We start from the raw sequence: 13127 nt of genomic DNA, 5'->3' as shown, positions 1-13127 counted from the left end.
CCTTTTTTCTTTACTGTCTTTCTTCTTTCCTTCCTTTCTGCCTTCATTCCTTCCTTACTGATTCGCTTATTTGTCTTCTTTTTCCTTTCCTTCCTTTCGTTGCAAGAAGTCAAAGCACATATATTCCGTGTTCTCCTTCGTCTTGTCTTCTTATATCTTTTCCTCCTCCTCCTCCTCCTCCATCTTCTCTGTTTCCACCTATCAGTTCTTGAATAACATTAAAACACATGTAAACAAAGATATCGCTGCCTTTTGTATGTTTTGTATGAATTATAATCAGACAGGCACACAGACAGACACACAGAGACAAACAGCAACAACAACGACTCGGAGACAGTGTAATCCCAGTGCTTAATTTACAGATATGCTTTTTTGTACTTTTTAAATGAAGAATAACCATCAGAGACACACACAGAGAGACAGACACACACAAACGCACAAACACACGCACTCTAACACGCAAGAAAAAAAAAACAAGGAGACATAGTGTAATTGCAGTGCTTAATGGTCGTCTTGCGGTCTGCGTGTGTGTGCTCTTGGCCAAAACTTTCCCTAACTTTAATTGCGTTGTGTGTTGCCCCTGACCCCCATCCCTCCTCCTCCCCCTTCCTGAGATCTACTGAGCCTGGCGTAGCGGGGTTCAGGAGGCTTCAAGGGGCCGAGGACACGAAGAGTGTTTTGGTGAGGACCCGGGGTGAGGATGAAGCTCAGAATGTTTTTGATTGTCGCTCTTCTACAGTACCTGATGGAGCCTTAAGGGAAGATGTTTGTGGAGTTTGAGTTATAGGTGTGGGTGTGGGTGGGTGTAGGGTGATTAGGGGTGTGGGTGTGGGGGTGTTGGTGTGAGTGGGGGTGTTGGTGTGTGTGTGTGTGGGTTGGTGGTTGCAGGTAAGGAGGTGTTTGTGTTTGTAAAGAGGATGTGTTTTAAGGTATTCTGTAGTAAGGAAAAGAAGAAGGAAGAAAGGAAGGAGAGCTGGAAAGAGAGAGAAAGAAAGAAAGAAAGAACGAAAGAAAGAAAAAGAGAGAAAGATAGAAAGAAAGAGAAAGAGAAACAAAGAAAGGATGAAAGGAAGGAAAGAAGGAAAGAAAGAAGGAAGAAACAACACCCAAAACAAATGTAAACTTATCTAAAAATCCACTCGGTTCATAGGCCCCGTATTCCCAGACGCACACGGCTCACACAACTAAATCCTAAGGCCACAAAGAAGATTAAATGGGTTCTCGTGAGTGTGTTATCCCAACCACGATGCAGAAGCCATGTCAAACTACCGGAGAGGCTACTAAAACTACCCGTGGAAATACTCGCAACCCCCACGAACGCCTTATCGAATGTGGGTGTGCGTGAGCCTCGTTATGTGTGAAAATGTGACCCAGGCTTTTAAGGACGTGGCTATGAATTGTCAAGAGATCGATCTGAAAACACTAAGATAGGTAGAACTTGCATGAAGGACCTAACGTGGAGAGCAGGTGAGGGTGTAATGTTGGTGAGTGAAAAATGAACTTAGAAGACTTTAATGCAGGTGTAATAAATTGTCTAGAGGATCATTAAGAGAGAGAGAGAGAGAGAGATGGAAGCATTACTAACGGTGTTCCAAAGAGCTAACCACCATTCCTACCCTCCCCCCCCTCTCTCTCTCTCTCTCTCTCTCTCTCTCTGGCGGGGATTAGGAAGGTTCAAAGTACAAAGTTTATGGATGTTCCTTATCAAAAAACGGAGAGAAATAATATTGTAAAGTTAGTCTGGTATTACTTGGGATCAGGGTGCCTCCTCCTCCTCCTCCTCTTCTTCCTCCTCCTCCTCCTCTTCCTCCTCCTCCTCCTCCTCCTCTTCTTGCTGTTGCCTCTTTGTTGTAAGTGGATAGCAGTAGAAGTAGTAGTAGTAGTAATAGTAGTAGTAGTAGTAGTAGTAGTAGAGACATTAATGATAACAATAATAATGGCAATAATGGTAAGAATGATAATAATAATAATAATAATAATAATAATAATAATAATAATAATAATAATAATAATAATAATAATAATAATAATAATAATAATAATAATAATAATAATAATAGTAATAATAATAATAATGATAATAATAATAATGATAAAATAGTAATAATAATAAAGTTCACGGTATCAATAAACATATTTCGCAATAGAGAATTATTATTCAAAACGCATTTCCACAGATATTCCATTTTCTCTCCCCAAGGGAACTAATTTTCATACATCGAAAAGGCGAAACCGAAATGAGAAAATACGACCCTTTTTAATAACACGGAAAATGTACGACCGATTTTAATAATACGGAAAATAAGCCGAATGAAACACGGAATGAATGCGGTGTGAAAGGTTCCACAAATTAGGTGAAATAAATCAGAATAAACGAAAAAAAATAAACTAAATAAAATAATAGAAAAAATGGACGAAAAACAACACGAAATGAAAAATAAACAGAAAATGAAACAAAAATAAAAGATAAACAAAAAGAAAACAAACAAAACAAAGAAAAATAAACGAAAACAAAATAAAATAAACAAAAAAATAAAATAAGCTAGAATAAATTAAAACTAATTAGAAATAAACAAAAAATAACGATAAACAAAAAAAAGTAAACAAAAGAAAACAAAATAACAAATTCAAAATAAAAAAGCTAAACGAAAAATAAACAACAAAACATAAATCTGACAAAATGTTTCCACAAAATAAATGAAACAGAGGAAGAAACAAAAGAATAACCAGACAAATAAAGAAAGACGAAGAAAAAGAAAGAAACAAAATAACAAATAAACGAACAAATAAACAAACAAAAAAAAACAATAAACGAAGCAATAGACGAAATAAACGAATCAATGAGCGGCGAATCCAATGCCTTTCTCTGTGGTGTTTCAAAGGGTTCGGGTGGTTCGAGGGGATTCATGAGTGATGCGAGTCGTTAGTCGAGGCTTCATTGATCTGAGGTTAATGGGCGGTCATAACGGCTATTATTATGGTGGGGGGGCGGAGGAGGGGTAGGGGGGCGAGGGGGGGCAAGGGGGGCGGGGTGAGGATGGGGGGAAAGCGTATTGTCGATTGTCGTTTTCTAGTTTTGTTTCCTAATTTAGTCGGGGGAAGGGTTGGGGGGGCAGTGGTCCTTTTTTGGGGGGAGGTTGTGTGTTTGTTAAGGTAAAGAGGAGAAAAAAGAACAAGAACAAGAGGAGGAAAAGGAATAGGAGAAGAGGAAAAGGAAAAGAGGGAGAAGAGAAGGAAATGGAAAAAGGAGGAAAAGAGGGCAAAGGAGAAAAGGAGTAGAAGAATAGGGAAGAGGAAAAGGAGAGAAAGAGGATTTGGAGAAGACGGAGAAGAAGAGGAAAGAAGAAGAACATTGGGAAAAGGAAAAGGAGACGAAAAAGGAAAGGAGAAGAAGAAGAAGAGGAAAGAAGAAGAAAACTAGAAAAATGAAAAGGAGACGAAGAAAAGGAAAAGGAGAATAAGAGGAAAAGAAAAAGAAGAAGAGTAGAAAGATAAGGGAAATAAATGGAAGCTTATGAAGATGATGGAAAAGCGAATGAAGGGAAAAGAACAATTAGAAGAGGGAGAGGAAGAAGAAAGTAACCTCTCCTCTTCCTTCTCCTCCTCTTCCTCCTCCTCCTCCTCCTCTTCCTTCTCGCCACGTTGGTTAATTACGCATCATGAAACTGTGTGTGTGTGTGTGTGTGTGTGTGTGTGTGTGTGTGTGTGTGTGTGTGTGTGTGTGTGTGTGTGTGTGCGTACGTTTGTTGGTTAGTTTGTATGTGTTTTTGTTTGTGTTTGTTTATGAGAGAGTGTTTGGGTGTGTTTTGTTTCCCGGTGTTTGCTTATGAGCGTGTGTGGGAGTACTTTTGTTTGTGTTTTGTATGTTTGTTTATGAGTGTGTACGTGTGTGTGTGTGTGTGTGTGTGTGTGTGTGTGTGTGTGTGTGTGTGTGTGTGTGTGTGTGTGAAAGTAAAAGTTGTAATTGTTTTTTTTTTTTTTTTAGTTCCTGCGTCATTTATGTGTCCAGGTAAATGCGCATTGGGGATAATTGTGATTTAAGGAATTAATTAGTGGCAGGACAGGTAAAGGTGTCACGTATGCTAACGAAGGTGTAACGAATGCCACGCGAGACTAAAGAAATAATAATAATAATAAAATAATAAAATAAATAAAAAGGAAAACTACAGAAAGATAAAATTACGTGTTCTACCTGTCAGTGTGTTCGTGTGTGTGTGTTTGTCTGTTTCTGTTTGTTTTGTCTGTGTGTCTGTTTTGCTGTGAATGTGTTTGTGTGTTTGTTTCTCTCTCTCTCTCTCTCTCTCTCTCTCTCTCTCTCTCTCTCTCTCTCTCTCTCTCTCTCTCTCTCTCTCAAAATTCAATACATGACAATATAAACAGTAAAAACGATAAAGAAATAATATACAAGAGAGAGAGAGAGAGACGCCCTCCCACGCTGTAAATACTGGAAGGGGACAAATAGAGGCAAATTGAGAGGTATAAGGAAGAGGAGGGAAGCCCCGTGTTAGGCTGCGTCCAGGTGAATGTTGATGAGCTCAGGTGATCCTTAGGGCGCCTCACCTCACCCTCACCTGCCCTTAATGAAGCTGGGAAAGAGCACCTACACGGGTCTGCCTGTCTTGCTGTCTCATTGTTTGTCTTTGTCTCTCTGTCTTCTCTTTTATTTTCTTCTGTTTTTTTGTCTTCTTTTTTTCTCTTTCGATATATTTTACTTTGTCTCTCTATCTTTTCTTCTCTTTTCTCTTCTTCTCTTCTCTTTTCTCCTCTCTGTTCTTCTCTTGCCTGTCTTGCTGTCTATCTGTTTGTCTTTGTTTGTCTTTCTCTTTCCTTCTATTATCTTATTTTCTGTTTTATTTTGCTTTCTTTATTTCTCTTCTCTTTTTTTCCCCGTATCTTTTCTTCTGTTATATTTTTACGTTTTGTCTCTGTATCTCTTCTTTTCTCTTCTCGTTTTCGTTTTCTTTTCCTCTTTTCTTCTCTTCTGCCTGTCCATCTGTCTCTCTCTGTTCTTTTCATACCTTCATCTTTGTTTTATTTGTTTTTTGTCTTTGTATCTTTTCTTCTCCATTTCTCTGCTCTTGTCTTCTTTTTCTTCTCTTATCTCTCTTGTCTCGTGTTTATCATTGCTGTCTATCTATCTGTCTCTATCTTATCCTCTCTTCTTGTTATAATATGTCTTTCTGTTTTTGCCTCCTTTCTTTACTCTTTTCTTCTACTCTTGTTTTCGTTTTCTTCAATCCCTTTCACTTCTCATTTCTTAGCGAGAGTTGCCTTGAAGATAAATAAAAGATAAAAAAAAGTCTGCCTGCCATCGCTAAAACCACTTCGGGGCTGAGAATCGAAAGTTTTTAGCGGCCAACAGGTGACGGCCGGGGCGCGTCGCTAAACAAGGGCGGGAAAGTTGGTGCTATTGGTGAAAGGCTGAGGAGGCATAACTTGAGGTGTCGGCGGCAGTGCTCGAAGCTTAAGTGTGAAGGTGAGGAAAGTGACGCTGAAGTTTGTGTGATATTATGAGAGAACTGCTTCCTTCGCTCCTGTTCTTTACTTTTTTTTTCTTTTTCTTCCTTCTTCTTCATCTCCTTTCAACGTATTGTCTTTTTCGTTCTTTCTCTCGTTAACTTTTTTTTCGTTTCTTAGTTTTCATCTTTAGCCTTTTCTTTTCTTTTCTCTTCTTTCTTATTCTTATTCTTAACCTCTCTTCCTTTCTTCATCCTTTTTCTTCTCGTTTACTTCTTCGTTCCTTCATTTTCTTCTTTTTCTTTTTCTTCTTCTTACGTCACTTTTTTTCGTCATTTTTCTTCATATCCTCGAACTCTTCTTTTTTTCGTTCCTTTCCTTCTTCTTAACCTCTTCTTTTTTCGTCCTCCTCTTCCTCCTTAACCTCTTCCTTTCTTCTTCCGACTTCTTTTTAACCTCTTCTTCATCCTTTTCTCCTTAACCTTCTTTCCTTCCTTTTTCTTCTTCCTCACTTCTTTTTCCGCTTCTTCCTCTTGCTATTCTTGGATGCGGAAGGGAAAAGTAGAAGAATGGAAAGAAGAAGAAGAAGAAGAAGAAGAAGAAGAAGAAGAAGAAGAAGAAGAAGAAGAAGAAGAACAAGAAGAAGAAGAAAGTGGGAGAAGAAAAAAAAGAAAAAGGTATATTTCCCTCTTCCATCGACTTACCTGTGACATGGAGGGAGGAAGGGAGGAGGAAAGGAAGGTGATAAAAGGGAGGAGGTAAAAAGGTGTGTCCCTCCCTTGGGCTGGATGACTAAGAGGAGGAGGAGGGAGAGGAAGAGGAAGAGAAGGAGGGAGTGTTAGATGGGAAAGGAAAGAAAGATGAAAAGCATGGAAAAATAGGAGGGAGTGAGAAGGAAAAGGTTCACAATGGAAGGAAAGAAACGGAGAGAAGGAAGAGGAAGAGGAGGAGAGAAAGGGAAGTTATGGAGGAAAGAAGGAAGGAGGAGCAGAGGAGAGGCTTCTCTCTCCCTTAGGACACGAGAGAGAAGGGGTGGAGAGGAAAGGAAGGAGAAAAAGGAAGGGAAAGGAAGCTAGAAAGGAAGGAAAGGAAGGAAGGAAGGAAGGAAGGAATTAAGGAAGAAAAGGTAAATACTGAACAGAAAACAAGGGAAATAGGAGACGAATGGAAGGAAGGAACAAAGGAAGGAAGGAAGGAAGGAAGAAAAGGTAAATACTGAATACAAAACAAGGAAAGTAGGAGACGAATGGAAGGAAGATAGAGAGAGAGAAAGGAAAGTAATGGAAAGAGAAGGAAATAGAAGGAAGAAAAGTATTAAATTAGTGAAGAAAATAGCAGGTCAGGAAAAGAGAAGAGAGGAAGAAGAATGAAGAGAAAAGCAAGGGCAGAGAAAGAAACAAGATAGTAAGAAAGAGATAGGAAGGAGAGAAGAGAAATGCAAGGGAAGAGAGACAAAAAGAGGAGATAGAGAGAAAGATAGAAAGATAGAAAGAAGGAAAGGAGGAAAGCAGATAAAGAGAAAAAGATGGGAAGGAGATAAGAGAAATACAAATGAAGAGAAAAAAAAGGATATAGAGAGGAAAACGAAGACGAGAGAAGGAAAGGAGATAAAGAGATAGGAAGGAGAGGAGTGATAAACAAGGGGAGAGAAGGAAAGTGGATAAAGAGAAAGAGATAGGAAGGAGAGAAGAGAAATGCAAAGGAAGAGAAAAAAGGAGATAGAGAGGAAAGCGAAAAGGAGAGAAGGAAAGGAGATAAAGAGATAGGAAGGAGAGAAGTGATAAGCAAGGGGAGAGAAGGAAAGTGGATAAAGAGAAAGAGATAGGGAAGACATAATAAAGAGAAGGAGAGGAGATAAAGAGAGGAAGAGCAACGAAATTAGGAGAGGGCGAGAACCGGCAAAGGATAAGCTTGTAGGAGGTGTGAAGTGCGTTCTGGAGGAGACGAGAAGAGGGGGTTTGTAGCCTAATAGAGAGGATGAAGAGAGGATCAAAGGAAAGGGAAGGGAAGGAAAGGGGATGAGGAATAAAAAGGGGAGCGTCTTGTGGGTGATGGGAAGGGTAAAGGGAGGATAAGGAGGGAAGGATGGGGATGAGGAATGGAAAGGGGAACGTCTTGTAGGAAATGGGAAGGGTAAAGGGAGGATCAGAAGAGAAGGAAGGGTAGGAAAGGGATTAGGAATGGAAGGGTCGGCGTCTTGTAGGTGAAGGGAAGGGTAAAGAGAAGATCAAGGAAGAAAGAAAAGAAGGAAGAAAGAGGAAGAGGAAGAAGAAGAGAAGGGGAGGCGTCTAGTAGGTGATGGAAGAGGTAAAGAGAGGATCAGAAGAGAAGGAAGGGAAGGAAAGGGATTAGGAATGGAAGGGAAGGGGTCTAGTGGGAAATGGGAAGGGTAAAGGGAGGATAAAGAGAAAAGGAAGGGAAGGAAAGGGATTAGGAATGGAAGGGGAGGCGTCTAATGGGTGATTGGAAGGGTAAAGAGAAGATCAAAGAAGGAAGAAAGAGGAAGAGGAAGAAGAAGAAAAGGGGAGGCGTCTAGTGGGTGATGGGAAGGGTAAAAAGAGGATCAAAAGGAAGGGAAGGAAAGGGATGAGGAAGAGAAGGGGGAACGTCTTGTAGGTGATGGGAAGGGTACGTAAGGTGGCCGGAAAGGGGGACTCAGACATCAGGTAATTTTCAAGTATACTCATTTCTTTATTTACCTGGATATTTTTTGTCTGATAACTCACTTTTTCGACAATATAGATAGTCTTCGCTTGTCTGTTGTATTTTATCGTCTGGTATCATATTTTTAAACTAAATTATTTCTTTATTTACATTTTGTTTTACCTGTACGCGTAGCTCTGCAAAAAAAAAAAAAACATATAAGCTTGCAAGGATGAAGAAGTAAATGCAATAATCTCCACATTTTTATTGACTTTATTAAACTTTGCAGCGTCTAGTTGTTACCTGCTAATTTGGCGATGGGTAACTCAAGGAAACTCACAGGTATGTTTACTTGTTCTTAAACTTAATGTAAATGGGAAACTAGTATAGAAAAGTAACAACTCGCCCTATATTTTTACTCTTTTAAATTTGTAACGTGTAAGTTGTGCCGGGATCTATTATACAGTAAATGAAGAATAAATATAATAAACAAAACTAGGCTCTACTTAATTTATCACTCCTTTGAATTTGTAACGCGTAAATGTACCTGATTATATTCAAGAGTAAATGGAAACTAATTATAGGGAAGAAAAACATAACTCATTTACTGTTTTACTAATCTTATATCTACTGAACTCCGTCAAGGTATGCAACAGAAACATCTACTTTTCTACTGCCTTTAATTAGTGGCGTTCAAGTGTACCGTAATCTTGGTCAACGTCAATGAATCCCTTTAAAAGAGCACTCGATCCTTTGTCAAGCACCCGTCCATTAGCGATGCGCATGAGAAACTTGAGCAAGCGTAACCTTCAGGAAGATCAGGCGAGGGGCCGCGCGCTGGAATATCCCCCGTGAAGAGATGACCACCTAAGCTTAATTTTATCTTATTATCTTGTGTGTTAGTGTGTTTGAAGGTAGTGGTTGTGAAACGGGATATACTTATGGATTAGTTTGTTAGTGTACGTGTGTTTAGGTGTGCGTTTGTGTGTTTTGGCGTGGGTGTGGGTGTGGGTGTGGGTGTGGGTGTGGGTGTGGGTGTAGTGTCCATATCTGAGCTTGTTTGTTAATTTTTCATCTTAGTGTGTTTATTCATGTATATGTTTGTGTATATGTGTGTGTGAAGCTTTATTTTATCATATGTGTGTTTGTGTGTTAGTGTGTCAATGTGTATGGGGGGTTAATGGGTGGGTGTGGTGCCTACGTATGGGGTTATTTTGTTAGTCTTTTTTATAGTGTGTTTCTTCGTGTGTGTGTGTGTGTGTGTGTGTGTGTGTGTGTGTGTGTGTGTGTGTGTGTGTGTGTGTGTGTGTGTGTGTGTGTTTCTAAGTTTGTGTATGTGTGTGAATGGGTTAGTTTATTAATTTTCACCATAGTCTGTTTATTTGTATTCGTGTTTCTAGATATTTGTGTGTGTGTGTGCGTGTGTGTGTGTGTCTGTGTGTGTGTGTGTGTGTGTGAGGGAAGCAGACGAGGCACCAGACGCAAACAAGTCGTGTCGGTCGCTATGGGTGACGGACGGGTGATAAACACGTGTTCGGAGGTGAAAAATTAACCGATCCCACCTTGACGGACAGGCTCGGGTGGTGGTGGTGGTGGTGGAGGAAGAGACGGGCGAGACTGGCCAAAGGTAAACATCCATTATTACTTATCTACAACATCTATCTCTATTATCTTTTTTTATTTATTTGTTACATTCGCCATTACGATCTTCATTATACGATTAGTCCTGATGTTATTTTTTTTTCTTCTTTTCTTTTCTTTTTCGTTTGATTCTCACTACTTTTAAATGAGGAGGTGATGTTTATTGTTGTGGTGGTGATGGGGGTAGTGGTGGTGAAAGTGATGGTGGTAGTGGTGGTGACTGGAAGCTGTGATGGTGGTGGTAGTAGTGATTGTGGTAGTAGTGATTGTGGTAGTAGTGGTAGTGATGGTGATATTAGTAGTGGTGGTGATAGTGGTAGTGAGGGTGATAGTTGTAGAGGTGGTGATAGTGGTGATGGTGATGACTATAGTGGTGACAGTTGCAGTGGTGGTGATGACGGGAGTGGTGACGATGGGGATAAATATGAAGGTAAATGATGATGGTGGTGATAGTGGTGGTAGTGATGATACCATTGTCTGCCTCACCACCACCACCACCACCTCGTGACACGCCAGGGAAAGGTCACCTGCACGCCCTGAATGCCACATGAATAGCGACTCGGCGGCGGGACGGATTGACCTTTACCAACAGACAAAATAAAAAAAAAATAAAAAAAACAGACGGGAAGAATTTATTTCATTTTTTTTTTTTTTACAGCAAAGGAGGCAGCTCAAGGGCACACAAAAAGAAAAAAAAGAAAAAAAAAGCCCGCTACTCGCTGCTCCCAAAAAAGAATCAAAAGAGGTGGCCGAAAGAAAGGTCAATTTTGGGAGAAGAGAAAAGTGATTTCTTTCATTTACTTTATTTGTCTTTCTTTGTTTTATTTATTTTGTCTTTTTTTTTGTTTACTTATTTACTTTATTTTTTTTCTTTTTCTTTCTTTCTTTCTTACTTGATTTGTTTCTTTACCTATTTTATTTTGCTCTTTCTTTCTTTATTTTGATTATTTTATTTCTTTATTCCTCTCTTTATTTGTTTATCTATTTTTTCTCCATATTTATTTGCTTTGTTTTTTTCTATATCTTACTTTGTTTATTTTATTTATTTATTCTATTCTTTATTCATTTATTTTTAAGCATGTATTAACACCGGCAGTACACGCATAACCTTAACTTTAATAACCTTCAAATTGTATAAGAATTTTCAACATTAGAACTTCACTGCTCTGGCCACCTCGATTTTGCGTCTCTCATTTCCGTCCACCACCATCATCACCACCATCATCACCACCATCATCACCACCTTCATCACCACCTTCACCACCATCATCACCACCTTCATCACCACCTTCATCACCACCATCACCACCATCATCACCACCTTCATCACCACCATCATCACCACCATCACCACCTTCATCACCACCATCATCACCACCATCATCACCACCATCATCACCACCATCACCACCTTCATCACCACCATCATCACCACCATCATCACCACCTTCATCACCACCATCATCACCACCTTCATCACCACCATCATCACCACCATCATCACCACCTTCATCACCACCATCATCACCACCTTCATCACCACCATCATCACCACCACGTAAAGCACCTCCACTATCACCACTTCCGTCAACATGATTATCACTACCAGCACTTCCTCCCCTTTCCCTTCCCTTCCCTCAACACCGCCGCTCAAATCATCACCACCATCATCACCACTTTCTTCTTTTATCTCTTTCTCTCCCTCCCTCATCACCACTGAAATCACCAACACCACCAAGAGCATTAACACCACAACTTCTTTCTCCTTTTTTTTTTCTTTCATCACTATCAAAACCACTAATACCATCACTATTGGCATTTCTACTAAATAAAACCACCATCACCACTACCTCCACTTTTTTCCATTCAATCACCATCAAAACTACTAACTACTACTACTACTACATCCACTTTACTACTACACTAATCTATTCACCTCCACCACCACAATCACTGTCAACAATACCATAAAAGCCACCACCACCACCACAACCACAACCACTAACAATAACAACAACAAGAATTAAACACACGAGCCTTCCCTTCCCTCCCTTCCCCTTCCCTCTCCGTCCTCTCCCTCCCCTTCCGTCCTCTTCCTTCCCCCCTCCCCATCCCCCCTCCCCCCTTCTCGCCGAGCACGCTGCTGGACGTCTCATTAATATTAAACACGGCGGTACAAACACACACAAACACAGCTTATCCGGCGTGAGAGGCTTTGCTACTGGAGTCATGACGGGCTGGAAAAAAAAGGTGTGTGTGTATGTGTGTGTGTGGGTGTGTGGGTGTTTGTGGGTGTGGATGGGTGTTTGTACTCGTTGACATGTTCATTGATGGGTTTTCTGTTTTTGTTTTTTTAATTGGTGTTATTTTTTTTTTTACAGCAAAGGTGGCAGCTCAAGGGCACAAAAAAGAAAACAATAATAAAAAAAAAGCCCGCTTCTCGCTGCTCCCAAAAAAGAATTAAAAGAGGTGGCCGAAAGGAAGATCAATTTCGGGAGGAGAGGTGTCCTGATACCCTCCTCTTGAAAGAGTTTAAGTCGTAGGCAGGAGGATTACAGATGAAGGAAGATTGTTCCAGAGTTTACCAGCGTGAGGGATGAAAGAGTGAAGATGCTGGTTAACTCTTGCAAAAGGGGGTTGGACAGTGTAGGGATGAGCATGAGTAGAAAGTCGTGTGCAGCGGGGCCGCGGGAGGGGGGGAGGCATGCAGTTAGCAAGTTCAGAAGAGCAGTCAGCGTGGAAATATCGATAGAAGATAGATAGAGAGGCAACATCGCGGCGGAATTTAAGAGGAAGAAGGATATCAGTAGGAGGAGGAGAGCTGATGAGACGAAGAGCCTTAGACTCCACTCTGTCCAGAAGAACTGTGTGAGTGGAGTCCCCCACACGTGAGATGCATACTCCATACGAGGGCGGACAAGGCCCCTGTATATGGATAGCAACTGCGCGGGGGAGAAGAACTGGCGGAGACGATACAGAACGCCCAACCTCGAGGAAGCTGATTTAGCAAGAGAGGAGATATGAAGTTTCCAGTTGAGATTTTGAGTTAAGGATAGACCGAGGATGTTTAGTGTTGAAGAAGGTGACAGCTGAGTGTTGTCGAAGAATAGGGGATAGGTGTTTGGAAGATAGTGTCGAGTTGATAGGTGGAGAAATTGAGTTTTTAAGGCATTGAAGGACACAAGGTTCCTTCTGCCCCAATCGGAAATGATAGCAAGGTCTGCGGTTAAGCGTTCCGCAGCCTTCAGTCTGGAGTCGTGTACTTCCTGTTGTGATGGTCTTCTATTGAAAGAAGTTGAATAATGCAGAGTGGAGTCGTCGGCGTACCAGTGGACAGGACAGTTTGTTATGGAAAGAAAATCATTGATGAATAACAGGAAGAGAGT

This window comes from Eriocheir sinensis, chromosome 44, assembly GCF_024679095.1.
Source record: "Eriocheir sinensis breed Jianghai 21 chromosome 44, ASM2467909v1, whole genome shotgun sequence".
NCBI classification, from domain to species: Eukaryota; Metazoa; Arthropoda; class Malacostraca; order Decapoda; family Varunidae; genus Eriocheir; species Eriocheir sinensis.
This window is presented reverse-complemented; position numbering follows the sequence as displayed.